Below are 18036 nucleotides of genomic sequence, written 5' to 3'. Positions count from 1 at the left end.
CGGAATGCTCAGCCCCCGCCTGGTCCTTTACTTCTACGGCTCCAGGCCTTCTGCTCTTCCTTCTCTTCCCTCCCCTGCAGCCTTCCCCTCCCACTGCTTCTTCTCCACCTCCTTTCCCTCTTATCCGCCCCCCAACCTCGGTCCTTTCCTTCTAGGGTTTCACTGTTCTGGCGCCCGGCCTTAGTCTGGAGAAAGGTGTGGGTGCATGGGGGTGGCAAGCTTCATGGTGAGGGGGTAAGGATGGGGGATGGAGGATGGGGAGCGTCTTGTGGATGGAGAGGCTGGAAGGTCCCACCCTCTCAATTCAGAGCTACGAGTTTGGAGAAGATTTAAGTTGGGGACCCTTGGAGATGACAAGAAATGGGGATAAAGTAGGAGAAGCCTGGGACAAGGAGTCCCAGATTCTAAAGTGAAGGGTAAGACACCACCCCCGCCCATCCTCTCGTGGCTCCAGAGGACACTCTCTGCTACTTCTCCCCCGCCCATCCCCACTTTCCTTTAATCACACGAGGAGGGTTAACTTCATGGCTCCAGTCTGCCGCCCTCTGGTGGTCTCTAACTCCTCCAGCCCTCCTTGGCAATATTTCTTTTCTCCATCCCCCGCCCCAACTCTGATTTGGGGAGTTTCTGTATTCCTGAGATTCCTTCCCAGAAGGCCTGTAATTCATTTGCTCTTAGTTGTTTGAATAGGTAAACTTTGAACTTGATTTTTAAGGAGGGGTTGATAGGGTCCAACATTTCAGAGAGAAAGGTCAGCCCCTCCTTAAAAATCAAGCTCAAAGTTTACCTATTCTAAGACATAGTTCCAACCTAGCATTTACCCAGGCCTGGAGAGACCAGTGTTTTCCTTCCCAACTAAACCTCCTTCTTCTTCCCCCTATTCTCCCCCCCCCCCGCAGGAGAGGTATAGGTACATTTTTGTATGAAACTACAAGTCCACTTACTTTACACGGTCTTCCAGCTTCTCCTTGAGGCACTGCTGCTCCATGCTTTTTCCTCCCAAGGGCAGAGACTGCCTTTGCATATTCATTAATTTGCACAATGCCCTTCACTTAGTAGGTACTTCGTTGATTACCTTAGCGCCCCTATTGCAGCCATTTAGACTTCTTTTTCTCTACATGCTAGAAAGAAGACTTGACTGGCCACTAGGTGGAGTAGTGTTGCACTTGGAATTAGGTACACCTGTGTTCAAATCTTGCCTCAGACACTTACTTGCTATGTGACCCTGGGCAAGTCACAACTCCTCTGTCTCTGTTTCTAAATCTGTAAACTGGGGATGAGAATAGCACCTACCTCACAGAATTGTTATGAGAATAAAATAACATATTTAAAGCACTTTGTTACTATTATCGTCATTATAGTGACTTAAACAGTTATATCATTTAAGACTAGATAATGTTTATATGTATTTTTAAACTTTTTTAAGATAAGAGGATTCCTTTAACCTATCTCAACTCCATTACATAACTATATAATACTCTTTTCCTGTTAGGAAATCTATTATAGGATTTAAACCCCACCCTTTTTATTGTAGTATCTTGTCCATTTTCTTCAGTTCTTGTCTCAATAGAGATGGAGAATGGTTGGATGGGTCAGGCTTACCCATAGGAGAAACTCATAGTCCTTATTTATCTAGCACTAATGTTGTATGGGTGGAAGGCCACAGAATAATCATTATCCCACGACACTTAAGAGCTATTCCCTGGACTTACATGAACTGATGCTGAGTGAAGTAAGCAGAACCAGGAGAACTTTGTACACAGTAACAGCAACATTGTCTGATGATCAAGTATGCATCAAAGGTTATGGAGTCAGGAGGAATTCAATGCTCTTGCTTCAATAACTAAGAATTCTAGAAAAGCTCCCCCCTCTCACTCTTTATCCTGTCACTTGGAATTCTTCCAGCTCTCTGGACTTCTGTGCAGAAGGGGGAAAGAATTTCCCTCCCTTCCCCTCCCCTTTTAGCATCAATAGAAGGTACTTATATGTAGTAGGCAAGCTTGAGCCTAGACCTCAAGTCTCTGGTTACCAATTCTGTTTTGTGTGTCTTTCCATGATCACAAGTGACTGAATAGTGATCTTAGAGATTGATGTTTCCAGTTTCAGTGACTACCTTGAGTTCAAGGCAGCTTGGATTCCAGAGTCAGTGCTGCCTGCCTAGCAGGAGGTGCTCCTTAAAACTATACTGCTTTTTAGAGAAAATAATGACCATCAGTTGAATCATTTTGAGCCTGGAGGGAGTAAAGAACCTTGTCTGGCTGTCCAGAAGATCTGGACTTTGAGTTACATAGATAGTACAGATCCTAGATGAATAGGAAACATCTGTTCAGCAGTCTCACAAAGTTGTTTTTACTTCCCAGAAAAGATTTATCTCTCTTCTCTTTTCACCTTTATTCTATAGCCCATCCATACCTTCTTGTCTTCTCTGGAACCTCACTTAAACAACTGTCCTTTCCCTTTTTATAGGCCCTTTTCCTTCTTTGGCAAACATGGATAAGCCTTCCCTAGCCTGAAGAGAGGCAAGCCAGCCAACCAACCATCCAAAAAAACACCAAAGCAAAACCAAAAGAAAACAAAAACTAAACCACTGCTTGATTCTTTAGCACCTGTGAACTAGGTACCATACTCCGCCCATCCCCTTGTGCAATTAAACTCCTGAAATGTGTAGCCTATATTCACTGATTACTTCCTCTGCTCCAAATTACTTATTAACCCTCTAAATCTTACCCACCTCCCTTTATAGCTACTAAAATTGTTCTTTTAAACAATTTTCTTCTTCTTTCCTTCTCCTTCTGACTTCCTTTCTCAGATTCCTTCCAACCCTATCTCTCTGGCTCTAACCTTTCGCCTCCAGCCCATGTTTCTAATCCTGTCAAACATATGAAGTGGATGCCTTGCTCAAGTTAAACATATCTAAAACCAAGTTTATCATTTCTTTCCTCTATTTCCCCCTGTATTCTCACCCCACAAACAAACAACCCTGAGTAGTTTTCACTGAGTTCCATTTATCAGCGACAGATTTTGGAGTTAAGACTGAATGATCTAGGTTTGATCCAAGGCCATGCCACTTAATACCTTTATGGCCTTGGAAAATTAATTTCATTTCCCTGTTTCCTCATCTGTAAAATAATGGTGTCAGATGATCTGTAAGGTTACTTCCCTCTCTAAATCCAGTGACTTCATCATTATCTCCTTTCTGCCTCAAATGACTAAAAACAGGTTACCTGCTTAGGGTCTTCACCTTTTAAAATACATGTTGCAAACAGCCATTATCAGGTGTTAGTGATGCCAGGACTAGAATCCATGTCCCTTGATTTCTAATTTAAATACTCATTTGACTTCCTGTACTTCATGCTTAAATGTTACTGTAAGTCTTCACTTTTCTTCCTGACTCCAGATGGCCCAAGGAGGCCAATGCAGTGATTAATTTTTGACTTTGATTTCTTTCCTGTCCTCTTTCATTCCCTGTGTCCTATTTTAGCTTTTTTTTTTTTTTTTGTCTAAGTCTAGTCATTGCAGATTAAATGTATTGCTACAGGGTGGGTCTAGAATAAGTTATAGGGCAAAGAAAGGGCATAACTGAAAAAGGACCTTAGAATGGGGTGGTAGGGTAGTTAGGAGAGGGAGTATTTATTTTTTCCCCCTGTTTTCTCTGCCAAGAACCATCTTGTTTTTGGCTTTTTTCTTACTTAAAGAAAAGTTATTGATAAACATAAAAACTGAAACCAAAAAGTACATCTACTGAAACAAGTTAAACCAGATGACATAAAATGGGGTATGGAACAATACACTTTTTGTACCTTACCAAATTGGAAAACTATTTGAGAGAGGAAGCATTTTTGACAGATACCTTAAGTCATCCCACTTTCTGCTCATAGAGAGCCCCAGTCCAGGCCATTTGCTACACTGTGACCCATTCCACATTATCTCTTTTTCACAGGTATTTATTGTAACCAAATCATTTGTGTTCTGAATACATTGTCTACATATCTCTCCAGGTCTGAAACTGGATCTCATAGTTGAGTTCATTGTATCCCACCGTTTGGAATCAGGCACTTAACTCTGTTTCCATGACTGCCTGGAGAGAGGTGCTTTCACATCTCTGAGGTTTGATTTCTGAGGTGGCAGTATTGGCCTCTTTCTATCCTGTTGGTCATGTGTGAAATTGCTCCATTAGTGTCATTCTCTTGTGTTAAGACATTGTTCAGTTCCATTCTATAAGCACTTACTGCCTACTGTGCTAAAGGTAAGAGACATCTGATATAGTGGATAGAGGGCTAGCCTTGGAATCAGGAGGAACTGGGTTCAGTCTTGCCTTTGACACACTTAGTGCCTGTATTACCCTGGGAAAGTCACTTAAGCCCTCAGTATCTTACATATCTTTCTAAGACTGAGTAGCAGATGAGTGGCTGATCTGAATTTGTATACTGGTAGTATTTTACACTGAGGAAATCAGAGGTCCAGATGCTCCACCCCCAGGAGTAAGGGGTCTGGAGCATACAAAGACAAAAAGGAAATATAGTCTGTGCCTTTAAGGAGCTTATAGTCTACTGGGAAAACATATAAGATGAAAGATAAATAAAAAGAATATATTTTGAGGAGGGAGAGAGCCCTAACAACTTTTTTTTTTTGGTGAGGCAATTGGGGTTAAGTGACTTGCCCAGAGTCACACAGCTAGTAAGCTGGGGATGGTGCTCTATCCACCGTGCCACCTAACTGCCCCCATAACAACTTTTTATGCAAAAGAGGAAGGTTTGATAGTGGAAAGACCAGTCAACAGCCCTAGCAATTCTTTGTGTGTGTGTGTGTGTTTGTTAGGCGATGGGGTTAAGTGACTTGCCCAGGGTCGCACAGCTAGTAAGTGTCAAGTGTCTGAGACTGGATTTGAACTCAGGTCCTCCTGACTCCAGGGCCAGTGCTCTATCCACTTCACCACCTAGCTGCCCTTACTCCTGGCAATTCTTAATCAATACCTGGAGAGGGCAGACCTTGGTGGGGGGGATGGTATATAGGGATGTGGTAAGCCTAAGAGCACTGGATTCGCACCCAGAAGCAAAGAGGTAGGGTTGGGGAGGAGAAAGATGAAAGGGGAGATGGAGAAGCAGTGAAGCAGACATCATCTAATTCACAATTTTGTCTGGAGCCAGCCTGGTTTCTCCCTGCTCCACCATTTCTTTAAGTGGAACCAGCTAAGAGCCACTCAAAACATGTCACTACAAGTCTGGGCCCTGGATAGGTTCCTCTGAATTTACAACAATACCAGAAAACTTAGATATTTAGTCTAAGAGTCATGAAGATTTAAATATTTTATGCCTTTCTGATCCTCTTTCCTCTAATCTCTTTTGTTGTCCCTTTCCTCTCAGTGCCCTCCTTGCTGACTTTCTCCCTCTTCTTCCTTTCTGTCCCAGAACAAACCATCCTGGCACTCCCTGTTAATTAAAAGGGAGATTGGCAGGTGTTAAATTGGAGCATCAAAGCCATTAACACTTGCTTGGGAGCTTTCTCCAGGATATAATTATAGAGTCTTTAAAAAAAGACTCTTGGAGGGTAGGTGGGCAGGGTCTGAAGCATTTTTACATCAGGCCCAGTACCCTTTATTATATTTCTGATTACTACATCTGGAGCCTTTGACTTTGTTATATGTTTATCCTTCCTGTCCAAGTTTGTCTATAAGTAGAATTTACATAAAGTGGAGGGGAGAAAAATTGAATGATCTTTTTATTTAAAAACAACTTTTTTTGATCAGATTGGCATGGATGGGGGTGTAGTCCCGATGCATGGAATGAGGAAGCCCCCTCTGGCAATGTAGATTGGTAACTTATTTAGTTTTAGCCTAGGCCAGTGAGTAGTTAGTTATGTGACTTGCCCAGGGTCCCATAACTGTAGATGTCAGAGATGAATCTTGGACCCAAGTCATCCTAACTTAGAGGCCAGTAGACATATTTCAAACATCTATATTTCAGTTATGTTCAATTATACACACACAAACATATACACACAGATATGTGTGTATGTCTGTGTATTATATGTTCAATTTAACTCATCAAATCTTGCTGTGTGCCTCTATTCAAAGCTGTTGGGAGTTGACATTTAGGTAAAAAAGTCAGGGCTTGATTTATTGTTTTGTTGTTGATTATCTGGACTTAAGAAAGTGATGGTTAAAATGTTTATATTGGAAATTAAATCTAAAAATGTATTGTGTGTTTTTGGAGAGCTGGTTTGAACATTTACCAGCACATCCCTGTAACAGTGTAATCCCTTTGTCAGAAGTTTCCTTTAGTAAGAAGATCCCTCAGACACGGAGTATGTCACATCTTACTTCTTTAGAGGTAGCCAGGTATTTCAGTGGATAGAGTGCCAGGCTTGGAGTCAGAAAGACTCATCTTCCTGAGTTCAAATCTGGCTTCAAACACTTACTAGCTGTGTGACTAAGCAAGTTATTTAACCCTGTTTGCCTCAGTTCCCTCATCTGTAAAATGAGGTGGAGAAGGAAATGGTAAACTACTCCAGCATTTTTGCCAACAAAACCTCGAATAAGAATCAGGTACAACTGAACAACAACTGGACAACAGCAAGTTCTCTAGGGATCATTTCCCTTAGCCAGACGATCTGAGAACTTCCGTCTCTTATTTCCGTGGTTGGAGAGCACAGGATTAGTCACCAAGTCCTTTTACAAGCAGCCACATGTTAATTATCCTCTGCCTTCTCAAACTTTGTATATACAGATAATGTATTACCTAGGAGAATTCAAGCTTCTGAAGGTAGGGACTATTTTGATTTTGTCTTTTGATTTTTATCATCAGTGCCCAGCTAGCACCATATCTTGAATAGAGTGGGTGCTTACTAAATGTCCGTTTAAATGAATTGAACTAAAAATTCAACTTAATTATTTAAAATACTTATAAGTTTGAGGTTGGGCAAGTTGTAGGGATTCTTGTACAAGTATGGATTAGACTAAATAGCTTTAAAAATAGCTAGCATTTATATAGTGAATACTATGTACTGTATCTAGTGCTAAGCACTCTACAATTATTATCTCATTTGATCCTCAAAATGACCGTGGGAAGTAGATGCCATTATTATCCCTATTTTACAGATGAGGAAACTGAGGAGAACAGATTAAGTGACCTACTCAGGGTTACACAGCTAGGAGATGTCTGAAGCTAGATTTGAACTCAGATCTTCTTGACCCCAGGCCCAGTCCTCTATCTACTGAGCCTCTGAAGTCCCTTTCAACTTTTTAGATCTTGTGTAATTCTGTATGTGAAATCAGCAGGACTCTTGTCAGAATCCATAGATACTAACCGTACTGTTTTTTCATGGATTAGTTCTTCTTCCTTGTTTCAAAGCTGTTATTAACTCTCAGCAGTTGGTGCTCATTACTGTTATCAGAGGATGAGCTTTCTAATATGACCTACAGGGGAAGGATGTTGCAGAGTGTGTATTTTTTCTGAGTACAGTACAATTTTTTGGGGAAATTTTTCTTATTTATTTCATTAAATATTTCCCAATTACATGTAGATTTATAAAAACATTCATTTTTAAAACTTTGAGTTCCAAATTCCCTCCCTTTCACCCTTCCCACCATCCCTCATTGAGAAGGCAAGCGATTGGATATAGGTTATACATCTGTAGTCATGCAAAACATATCCATAACAGTAACTACATGTAATTTTAAAAAATATTCATTTAAAAAAATTTTGAATTCAAAATTCTTTCCCTTCTTCAAGCCCTTCTCTACCTCTTGAGAAAGCAAGCAATATGATGTTGATTATACATGTGAAATCATGCAAAACATATTTCCATATTAGCCATGTTGCGAAAGAAAACACAGGCAAAAACTCAAGAAAAGTAAAGTAAAAAAACGTATGCTTTAATCTGCATTTAGAGTTCATCAGTTCTTTCTCTGGAGGTGGATAGCATTTTTCATCATGGGTCCTTTGGAATTGTCTTGGATCATTATCTTGATCAGAGACACTAAGTCTTTCGCAGTTGAGCATCCTATAGAATATTGCTGTTGCTGTGTACAATGTTCTCCTGGTTCTGCTCACTTCACTTTGTATCAGTTTATAAGTCTTTCTGGGTTTTTCTGAAACTGTCCTGAAACTAAGAAATTGTCATTTCTTAAGCACAATAGTATTCCATCACAATCACGTACCAAACTTGTTCAGCCATTCTTCATTTGATGGGCATCTCTTCAATTTCCAATTCTTTGCCACCACAAAAAGGGCTGCTGTAAATATTTTTGTACAAATAGTTGCTTTCCCCTTTTCTTTGAACTCTTTAGGATACAAACCTACTAGTGGTATTGCTGGATCAAATGGTATGCAGTTTTATAGCCCTTTGGATGTAATTCCAAATTGTTCTCCAGAATGGTAAGATTAGCTTACAACTCAGTAGTGCATTAGTGTCCTAGTTTTTCCACATCCCCTCTAACTTTTGTCCTTTTTCTTTTCTATCATTTTAGCCAATCTGATAGGTGTGAGGTGGTATCTCAGAGTTATTATAATTTGCAAGTACAGTATATTTCTAATTCTAATGTACTTCCATAGCATTTCTTCTGGCCCCAGATGTTTTGAGGATTTGGCCAAGGCCAGAGGAACCATTTCCTTAGGCAGCTAAGTGGTATAGTGGATAGAGTACTGGATGTGGAGTCAGGAAGACCTGAGTTCAAATCCAGCTTCAGACACTTGTTAGCTGTGTGACACTGGACAATTCACTTAACCTCAGTTTTCTCAACTGTAAAATGGGAATAATAACTGCACCTATCTAATCTCTCTGTCAAATTCCACGTTAACTCATGGTGACTTATTCCCTCTTGGTCAGCATTTTGAGTCAGGTTTAGATGGTAGAAAGGAGCACTCCATTTACTTTCGAAAGATGTCTGTTTTTTTTTTCAGATTGTCATTTGAGATGTTATTTCAGAAGTTTAAAGCTTTTAAAAATCAAATGATGCTGATAGCTTAACAGCTGAAAAAAATCAATAACCGTACTACATTGTATGAGTTAAAATTATATTAGTTCAGAATCAGCAAGTTTTTTTTTTATTTTCCAGGGTTCTTGAAAAACGTATCTTTTTGTGGTGAAAAAGGAAAAAATTAACAAAGGTAAGAACGTACTAGTGATGGCAATGTTGGAAGAAGTCTGTATTTTCTTTGCATTTGTTGTATTCCATGATTGTCCTTTCAGTGGTCCATCACAAACAGATACTTTCTTAAAATCTTTTCTCCTATTTCTCAAAAATCCAAGGATTCTTTGAGTGAAATGCTGCTTGTCCCAGGTCCATTAGTGTCTATGTCACAATTTTCTGGCTCTTCATTTACCAATGCTTCAGTCCCCGATAGCACATTTCTCCACTGTACGTCATGGCCAGCAAATGAGCGTCCCTGAACACACCTTCACTGAGTAATTTAACTGTGTTTATGTCTTGAAAAGAAACATCTTCATTTAGTTGAAGAGGGCATCAAAAATTAAGCATCTTTAGCAAGTAATTGATTCTATCAATGAGACACTTTTTAAGCACATCTGTCTTGCTGTCACAGTATGGCAATACATATAGAGTAGGGCTCCTCTTCTCCAATAAAGGCATTCTAGTAGTTCTGTCCTAAGAATATCAGAGTGTTTTGGATGCAGATTACTTTCTTTAACTACAACTTCTGGTTCTGAAAGAACAGTGGTTAACTCCTTTACTTTCTGTAAAGAAATGTCTTCTGGAATATCTTCATCTACCAGCTTATTCTCTTCAAAATATGTCATGTTCAATAGAGCCTGTGTGTAAAGCTTTATAAGAATTGATGGATTCATATTTTCTTCATCTTCTTTACAAAGGACTTTTAATTTCTCAAGAGAAGTAGCAGCCTGAATTAAAAATATATTGTCTCCGCCAGCAGCTTCGCTGAGCAGCAGGAGGCAAGCCAGGGCCCGATCCCCTCTTCCTCCCACCAGACAGGCCGCACTAGAGCCCTCCCTGATGGCAGCCATGATGCCTCTGAGGCTTGGGCTTAGCTGTCTTTTAGTCTTCATGCTTCCCTCTTGGCAATTGGGTCAGCTTTTTAAAACTATCTGGAACTGTTTCCTGATTCTAAGAGAGTAAGAATGAACTTTTGGGGAGTGCCCTCCATTTGAGGGAGATAAAAATCTGTAATCTGGAGTATATTTCTGGTGGTTTGCATTCCAGCAGGGAGATAAAGCACAGAGACAGGTTTAATACACAATATGACTAAGCCTGGTTCTAGATAAGATCTAAGCTGCAGGGGTGTGGAACCTGTGGCCTCGAGGCCACATATAGCTCTCTAGGTCCTCAAGTGTGGCCCTTTGATGGAATCCAAACTTCGCAAAACAAAGGTTCACTGCCTCTGGAAGGGATATGGCAATTATTAATGGGAAAGTTAGGGAAGGCTTCATGTAGGAAGTGACATTTGAGTTAGATTTTGAAAGGATTCAGTAGGTAAAGACCATTCCAGACACAGAGAAGAACATGATCAAAGGCTAGGAGTCAGGAAAGTGGAGGAAATGTTTGATATACAGAGAATATTCCAGATTTGTTGATTTATAAAGGACAAGAGTAGAATGAAACCAGTCTGGAAAGAATAGGGTGGCATCAGATTGTGGAGGGCTATGAATGCTAGGCAAAGTAGTTTAAATTTTACTTGGCAGGAAAAATAGCAGTTATTGGAAAATTTTTTTTATCTAGGTACAAGAAATGCTACTTTTACAGAAAGAAGGATGGATTAGGAAGAAATGGAGGTGGAGAGGCAGTTCTTGTAATAGACCAGGTGGGTAGTATGAAGGACCATTCTAGGGTGGTAGCAGTGAAAGTAGAGAGAATGGAGAATGGAATGAATGTGAGAAATATCATGGAGGAAGAAGGTATACGACTTGTTGACTGCATAAATGTGAGAAGTGAGGGAGAGGGAAATGTGAAAAGTAAAACTAAATTTTATAATATATAAGAATAGGTGATTGGTACTACCATTGATAGAACTATTCCAACTCAGAAGGAAGAAGAGGTTTGAAAGAGAAAGATTAAGCTTGGTTTTAGACACATTAATTTTGAGATGCTGTTGGGACTAGAGGTATGTCCTGAAGGCTGCTGGAGATTCAGATCTAAAAGAGGTGTATGATATGTAAAAAGTTTGAGAGATAATTTCTGGGTAATCAATCATTTTATTAATCATGCTAGCAATAATTAATAAAAGGGGTCAGTGGCACTCTCCAATGTCAAAGATCCCTTGCGGAATCCACTTAATGCTTATATGCCCTTGGAAGAGTGGGTGTTCCTGAGGGTGGCAATGAGAAAAAGAATATTATAATGATAGACAGACCTATTGTAATGAGGAGCTGGAAGACATGGCTAATTTTGTCACTCATGGACAAAGAGAGACTATCTCAAGCCAGACTAGACCCAGCCTCAGGCAGTCTAGCCTGCCAGAGTGGAACATAATGGTCCAGAATTTACCTTAGATTAAATTTTTTGTAACATTCTGTAGTTGGATGGGCAACAACTCCAAGATTTCATCTCATCATCTGCCCTGCCCTTTAGAGACTAAGCTTTGACCTGATCTCCAAATGAGAAGGGGAAAAAAAATCCTAGATCTCTTCAATATTGGCAATTAGCTATTTAATAATAATTTCTCTCAGGCAGGAGGGATAGCTGAAAAATGAGGGGGTTGGACTAGATGACCTGCGGGGTTCCTTTCAACTCCAAATCAATGACTCTATGATCCTTTTAAATATAGATTTAAAGATCATTTATATTGGCATTATATTTGATGTGGGAGTAGATTAAATTGCCAAAGGAAAGACTATATGGAGAAAAAGGAAAAAGGCCAAGGATGGACCCTTAACTTTCCAAACTTTAAATATCTCTCCTTTCAGTTCCTATAGATTCTTAGGTTTGGTGTGGGATAACTTGGAAATAAATGTGTACCAGGGATTAGATTGGAGTATAACCCATGGAAAGTATCCAGAGATAGTACTGAAGGGATGTCATCCCATGGAGTTTTCGATGAGCTCCTCAGGTAACTTCTAGGGCCATGTGTGCTTCAGTACTCTAGGGCTTGGCACTTTGGGGTGTTGTAGCAAATCCTGGGGTCCTTTAGTCCTCCTTATACTTTGCCTATAGTCATAAGGAGGCTGTAGAGAGGACCTGAAATAAGAATAGCCATCTATTCAGAAGACTTTAAAAGGAGTAACTTTGCTCTCTGGAGCCCTCTTTTCCCTTCCTCACTTGAGCATGTAGCATTCCCTGTGTGGAATTTTCTAAGAAGAATGGCAAGTATTCTTTCTGATCTTCACAGAAACTGTGAACTATTTGTACATAGCATTCAGGCCCATGTGTTCTCAGGTGAGCTTGAGTCCAGATTCTAGGTCCTGACAGCCTTTTCTCCTTTTTGTTTCTTTCCCTGAAGCATAGCTGACCAGTGATTGGAGACGGACATTTTGAACCTTGAAAGTGACTGTGAGTCTGAAAAGTTCATAGCTGCTAGATCCCTCACTTGCTGCCAGATGTACTTTAGGAGATGTACCCTGAATCCATGGCAGTACTTTGTGGAGGAGAAGATGACTACCAACTGAAGCATGAGCCCAATCCCTGGCTTGGCTTGCTAGAAGATAATAGGCCTTGAGGGAGACAATGCAGAGTCAAGGTTAAAGATGAAATACCATTTAGCAGTTCTGAAAACTGCTTCATATTATGAGGTTTTAAGTATCAGTCTCCTATTAGAGTATAATATCAGTTATAATTTGCTACTACATGTCTAAATCTTTGTTAATAAATTCTTATGAGTCACTTGTGTTAAGCATTTCTTTTATGTAGAGAAAATAAATAGCTGTCCTCTGCCTAATTTACATTGTACATTTAGTACCTTTCTAAATCTAAATTAGCCAGCTAGACAAATCTAAATTTTAAGTAGTTTTTCCTGGGGCCCTGGAGTGTGAAAAAGCCAGAGAACTGGCCTGCCAAAAGCGTCTGACTTCTCTGATTCAGGGGTTAGACTACCTCAGGCTTGAAATCAGTTTTTGTGTCAGTTAATAGTGGGTCAATTTAGAATTTATTAAATGCTTACTGTGTCAGGCACTATGCTTTGTGAAATCTAGCGGAGAGGTCTCTTTGTGAGAAAGGGAGAGAGGAGTAGTCTAGTCTCAGTGGTTGTGTGCGTGAATTTGGGATGAGGACTGTGTTTAAAAAAAATGTACCCTATTTGGTGGGAATGTAAAATTTCAACTGGGGAAATGTGTAACCCTGGTTGGTCTGGGCATGTCCAAATCTCCTACCATGGAGTTACCTTGAAGGGTCTTTGGAGCATGTCCAGATTGCCTATCATGGAGGCTTTAGCTGCCTGTTCTTTTTCTGCTGTACTCTGCTGCATCTGGAGGGTAAAGATCACAGTTCATCCACAGTGAGGACACCATGAACTGAACTAGTGAGAAGGGAAGTCTTTTCCTTCCCCTGCTCCCCTTCTTTTACCCTAGCTCCGAGGAATGGGTCTGGGAGGTGTTTGTTTCTCTTCTGTGTTATCTGTCCTCCTCAGTTTCAGGTACCCAGGGTGATCCCCACCAGACCATGAGTTTGAGACATGGAGCCAGACTTGTAGGTGAGGTGGCTCAGCCTGCCAACATCATAGAAGCCCTGAGAAGCTGGAGTGCCCGGGATTTGAGTGTAAGGTGGGTTTTGGATTGGAACTATGGGAACTGAACTAAAATATGAAACTAATTCTCTTCCCCTTCACAGTGACTGAGGTGGTCCAGGGTATTACCTCCTGAAGCAGCCCATTCAAATTTTGGGTAGCTTTTATTGTTAAGAAGTTCTTCCTGATATCAAGTCTAAATTTGCCTCTGTATAACTCTTGTTCTTATTCTGTACTTTGGCAATAAGCAGAATAAACCCAATTCCCTTTCTGTGTGACAAACATTCAAATAACTAAAGACTGGTGTTATTCTTTTTCTCCAGGCTAACGCATCGCCAGTTCTTTCAGCGTATCCTCATATGGCATGGTCTTGAGCTTCTTCACTATCCTGATCACCCTCCTCCTGATGCTCTTTGGATGACCAATTTCCTTATTAAAAAAATTAAAATATTAAAATATGCTTAGGATGAAATGTAATACTTCAGATGTGTTTTAATCAGGTCATAGCAGAGTGGGTTTATAACCTTCCTCATTCTGCAAGTGATGTTTCTTTCTCTCTCTCTCTCTTTCTCTCTGGCAGTCAGGGTTAAGTGACTTATGCAGGGTCACACAGTTAGTAAGTGTCTGAGGCTTCATTTGAACTCAGGTCCTCCTGACTGCAGCTTCCATGCTCTATCCACTGTGCCACCTAGCTGCCTTGGAAGTGATGTCTCTTATAAGCAGCTGGTTAATACAGTAGATAGAGCACTGGACCTGGAATCCTGCAGGAGGACCTGAGTTCAAATGAAGCCTCAGACACTAGGTGTGTGGCCCTGGATATGTCACTTAACCTTTGTCTGCCTCAATTTCCTCATCTGTAAAATAATGATAATAACAGCACAGGGTTGTTGTGAAGATAAAATGATATAGTACTTATACAGTGCTTTGTAAATCTTAAAGCTCTATGTGAATGCTAACTATTGTTATTTTAATATGGCATTAGTTTTTTTGGCTGCTATATCACACTGTGGACCCACCTTAAGTTTATAGTTCGTTACAACCCTCAGATTTTTTCCCCCCAGATGAACAGTAGCTTAACCATGCCTCTTCTATCTCATATTTGTGAAGGTAATTTCTTTGAACCCAATTATGAGATTACATTTGGCCTTGTTAAATTTCATCTTAGTAAATTAAAGCAAGTATTATTAGATTTTAGCCTGCTGAGATCCCTTTGGGTGCTGATTCTATCAGCCAACATATTCCTCTGATTTTTGTGTCATCTTGCAATTTTGTTATCAAAAGTAACCCTGTGGAGGGAGTGTGATCAAAAGTAATCAATTCAATTTAACAAGGCTAGAGGATTAATAAGACTGATTTAGTTAATCCAATAAGCATTTATTATGTCTTATCTCTATTTGCCAGGGACTGTGCTAGTCTGGAAAATATAAGAGAAAAGCCTCAATAATAAAAGGAAGGGGGCCTTTGTTCTAGCTTTGAAGATATTTTCCTGTACAAGAAGTGATCATCCCCATTGACACCTATTTTGATTTTTGATTACTTCTCCTTGATAACTGAATAAATACCCTTTTCCTGGGTGTTTGTAAGCCTATTACCTGGGCTATAACTATCATAGATCTGAAAAGAAGCCCTGAATTTCACCTTCAAAAGGGAATGGCTAAATGGAGAATTTTAAGAGAACTGCAAATTAAAGCAATTCTGAGATTTCATCTCATATTATGCAACTGTAAAAAGATGACAAAAAAGAGGAATAGTCAATATTAAAAGGAATATGGGAAGATAGGCACATATACACTAATGCACTTTGTGGAGCTGTGAATTAGTCCAGCTTCAGGATATTAATTTGGAAGTATGCAAATAGAATGATTACACTATCAATTTTCTTTGACCCATTGATCACATTACAGCATGTATACCTCAAAGAAAACAAAGACAGAAACAAAGGTTTTTACATAGCAAAATATTCACAGTAGCACTCTTTGTGGTAGCAAAGAAATGGAAACAAAGCCCATTGATTGGAAATTGTCTGAAAAATCCATGGTGGAAGAATGTAAGGGAATATTACTAAGCTATAAGACATGATGTAAATGCTTCTTGAAGTGATGAAGAGTGAAATAAGAACCCAAAGATTAACATACACAACAATTATGGCAATATAAATTAAAAGATCACTTAACAGACATTGACTCTAAATAACTGAAAAACCAATGAAGGATCTAAAGAACAGATAATTAAATTTACTTCCCTTTTAACAGTAGAGAGGAGAGGGATTACTTAGAAGGATTTTGTATACATGGGTAGCTGCTGTTACAATGTTGGATTTTTTTCTCTTACTTTTTTTTTCTTTGTCAGAAGAGGATTTAACCTGGAAGAGAAGAAAGGTTTAAAAAAATGTTAAATGAGATGGAAAAAATAGCTAATCAACTAAACAAATAATCAAAGTTGGGGATAGGGGAAGGGAGGGATTTGGTAATGGGAGCTAAGAGAGCTGAGCATGTAAAGACAAGATAAAAAAAGATGTTAAGCGCAGAGAATGAACTTGAGCGTCTATGGAGGGGAAGTTTGTTTAATCAAATTGCCCTTCCATGGAAACCTCCTAGTTCCAGAATGTGGTAATGGATTAAGAATTTTTATGAGATATCCATGGTCTTTAGGTTTGTAGGAAGGGGCTTTCTCTTCTTAAAAAGAAGTATTATTGATGATTGTTGCATAGCCAATAAAACTTTAACTTTTGCAATGTCTTCCATAATGCTTGGTCTCTAGTTCTGTCTCTTATAACTAATGGGTTTAGCTGACTTTTCAAGGGCAATTTGTCTGTCATCTCTCTAAGCTAACAGAACTCTGAAACTGACAAAAACTCTCAGTTGTATTCATTAGAACACACCCTCATAAACAATTTTTCTAATGATTCATTAGCTTACTCTTTAAATTTCTCTGTAACCTCCACATTTATTTGTTAGTAAAAGCCTTCTCATACTCTGACTCTCCTATAGATAACTAATAGCTAGTAATTTATAACATAACATAACATAACATAACATGACATGACATGACATGACATGACATGACACGACACGACACGACACGACACGACACAAACAATATAATATAATATAATATAATATAATATAATATAATATAATATAATATAATATAATATAATATAATATAATATAATATAATATAATATAATATAATATAATATATAACATAATTATAAACATTTGTATTGGACAGCTAGATGGCTCAGTGGATAGAGTGCTAGCTAGGCCTGGAGTCAGGAAGACCCGAGTTCAAATCCAACCACAGACATTTACTATGGTGTGACCTTAATCCACTGGAGAAAGAAGTGGCAAACCATTCCAGTATCTCTGCCAAGAGATACTCCATGGATTCATGAAGAGTTAAGACATCACTGAATAAATGAAAAAATAACAACAAATATTTATATAGTGCTTACTGTCACTTTACAGTGATCTCATTGAGTCTCACTACAACCCTGGGAGGTAGGTGCTATTATCCCTATTTTATAGATGAAGAAACTGAGGCAAACAGAAGTTAAGTGACTTGTCTTGGTTCAATCAGCTACAAAAAGATCTATTCTCCACCCCAATCCTGTCTGAGTAGAACACAATGGTCCAGAATTCACCTAGATTACATGGTTAGGGTGGGGTGAATTCTTTGGGCAAGATCAGAAATATACTTAAGACACTGGACTTTGAATGAGGGAAGTGGATCCTAGATATAAAATTGGTTATTAATATAACAAGAAAATAATCATTTTTCTTAATTTGAATTTCCTTAATTGTACCATAAAATGCAATAAAAATTATATTACTAATAACAAAGGATAAAATACCTAAGGTAAAGAAAGTAGATATTTTATCTGAATCACTAGCATGGCATTTGGCCATCTTAGGCTAGAAAGATATTCCTATAAGGCAATGGGGATCTTTCTAAAGCCTCTAATGCTAGCCCTCCATAGGCTGAGCCTTTTAGGTCTCCATTTCCAAGTAAGTCCAGCCAATGATGATGCCAAGAATGGCCTTCTTGCCCTCTTAAAAGGAAATCATCCCAGCTTCTATAAAACAAATGCCCCTTTTACCACAAGGGGAAGGGCTTATCATCTTGTTAGTCATATTATCCTTTGAAAAGTATGATAGTAGCTTCAGGAATTACATATCACTATAAGGCACCTGAACCTCTCAAGACTTTAAAACTCTTGAGTCTTTAAGGTAGTCACCAAATTGAAACGTCTAATTCAATGTTTGGTTACCTGTGCTTAGGGAAAGAAACACAAAAAAGAAGAGGCAGCCAGAGACCTGAGGCTTTCACAGAAAACTTCAGGCTCCTTTAGACAGTACATATTCTAATTGAGATGTGTGAGCAATTTTTCCTTGAGACGTAGGGA

The 18036-nt window shown here is 39.2% G+C and overlaps 1 long non-coding RNA gene and 1 pseudogene across 1 annotated transcript; one reads left to right on the top strand and one right to left on the bottom strand.

The window, feature by feature from the left end:
• Positions 1-97: 97 nt before the first annotated feature.
• LOC110216187 (uncharacterized) lies at positions 98-14320 on the top strand. The gene is made up of 4 exons (XR_013485389.1): positions 98-416; positions 9056-9107; positions 12411-13665; positions 13952-14320. It is a non-coding gene; the product is annotated as an uncharacterized LOC110216187 (long non-coding RNA).
• On the bottom strand, positions 9119-10003 carry LOC110216007 (RAB7A-interacting MON1-CCZ1 complex subunit 1 pseudogene; annotated as a pseudogene).
• Positions 14321-18036: the final 3716 nt, after the last annotated feature.

Source organism: Phascolarctos cinereus, unplaced genomic scaffold (genome assembly GCF_003287225.1).
Source record: "Phascolarctos cinereus isolate Bilbo 61053 unplaced genomic scaffold, phaCin_HiC Scaffold_3;HRSCAF=262, whole genome shotgun sequence".
NCBI lineage: Eukaryota > Metazoa > Chordata > Mammalia > Diprotodontia > Phascolarctidae > Phascolarctos > Phascolarctos cinereus.
Note: the sequence above shows the minus strand (reverse complement) of the source record. Positions and strands in the feature narration are given on the sequence as shown.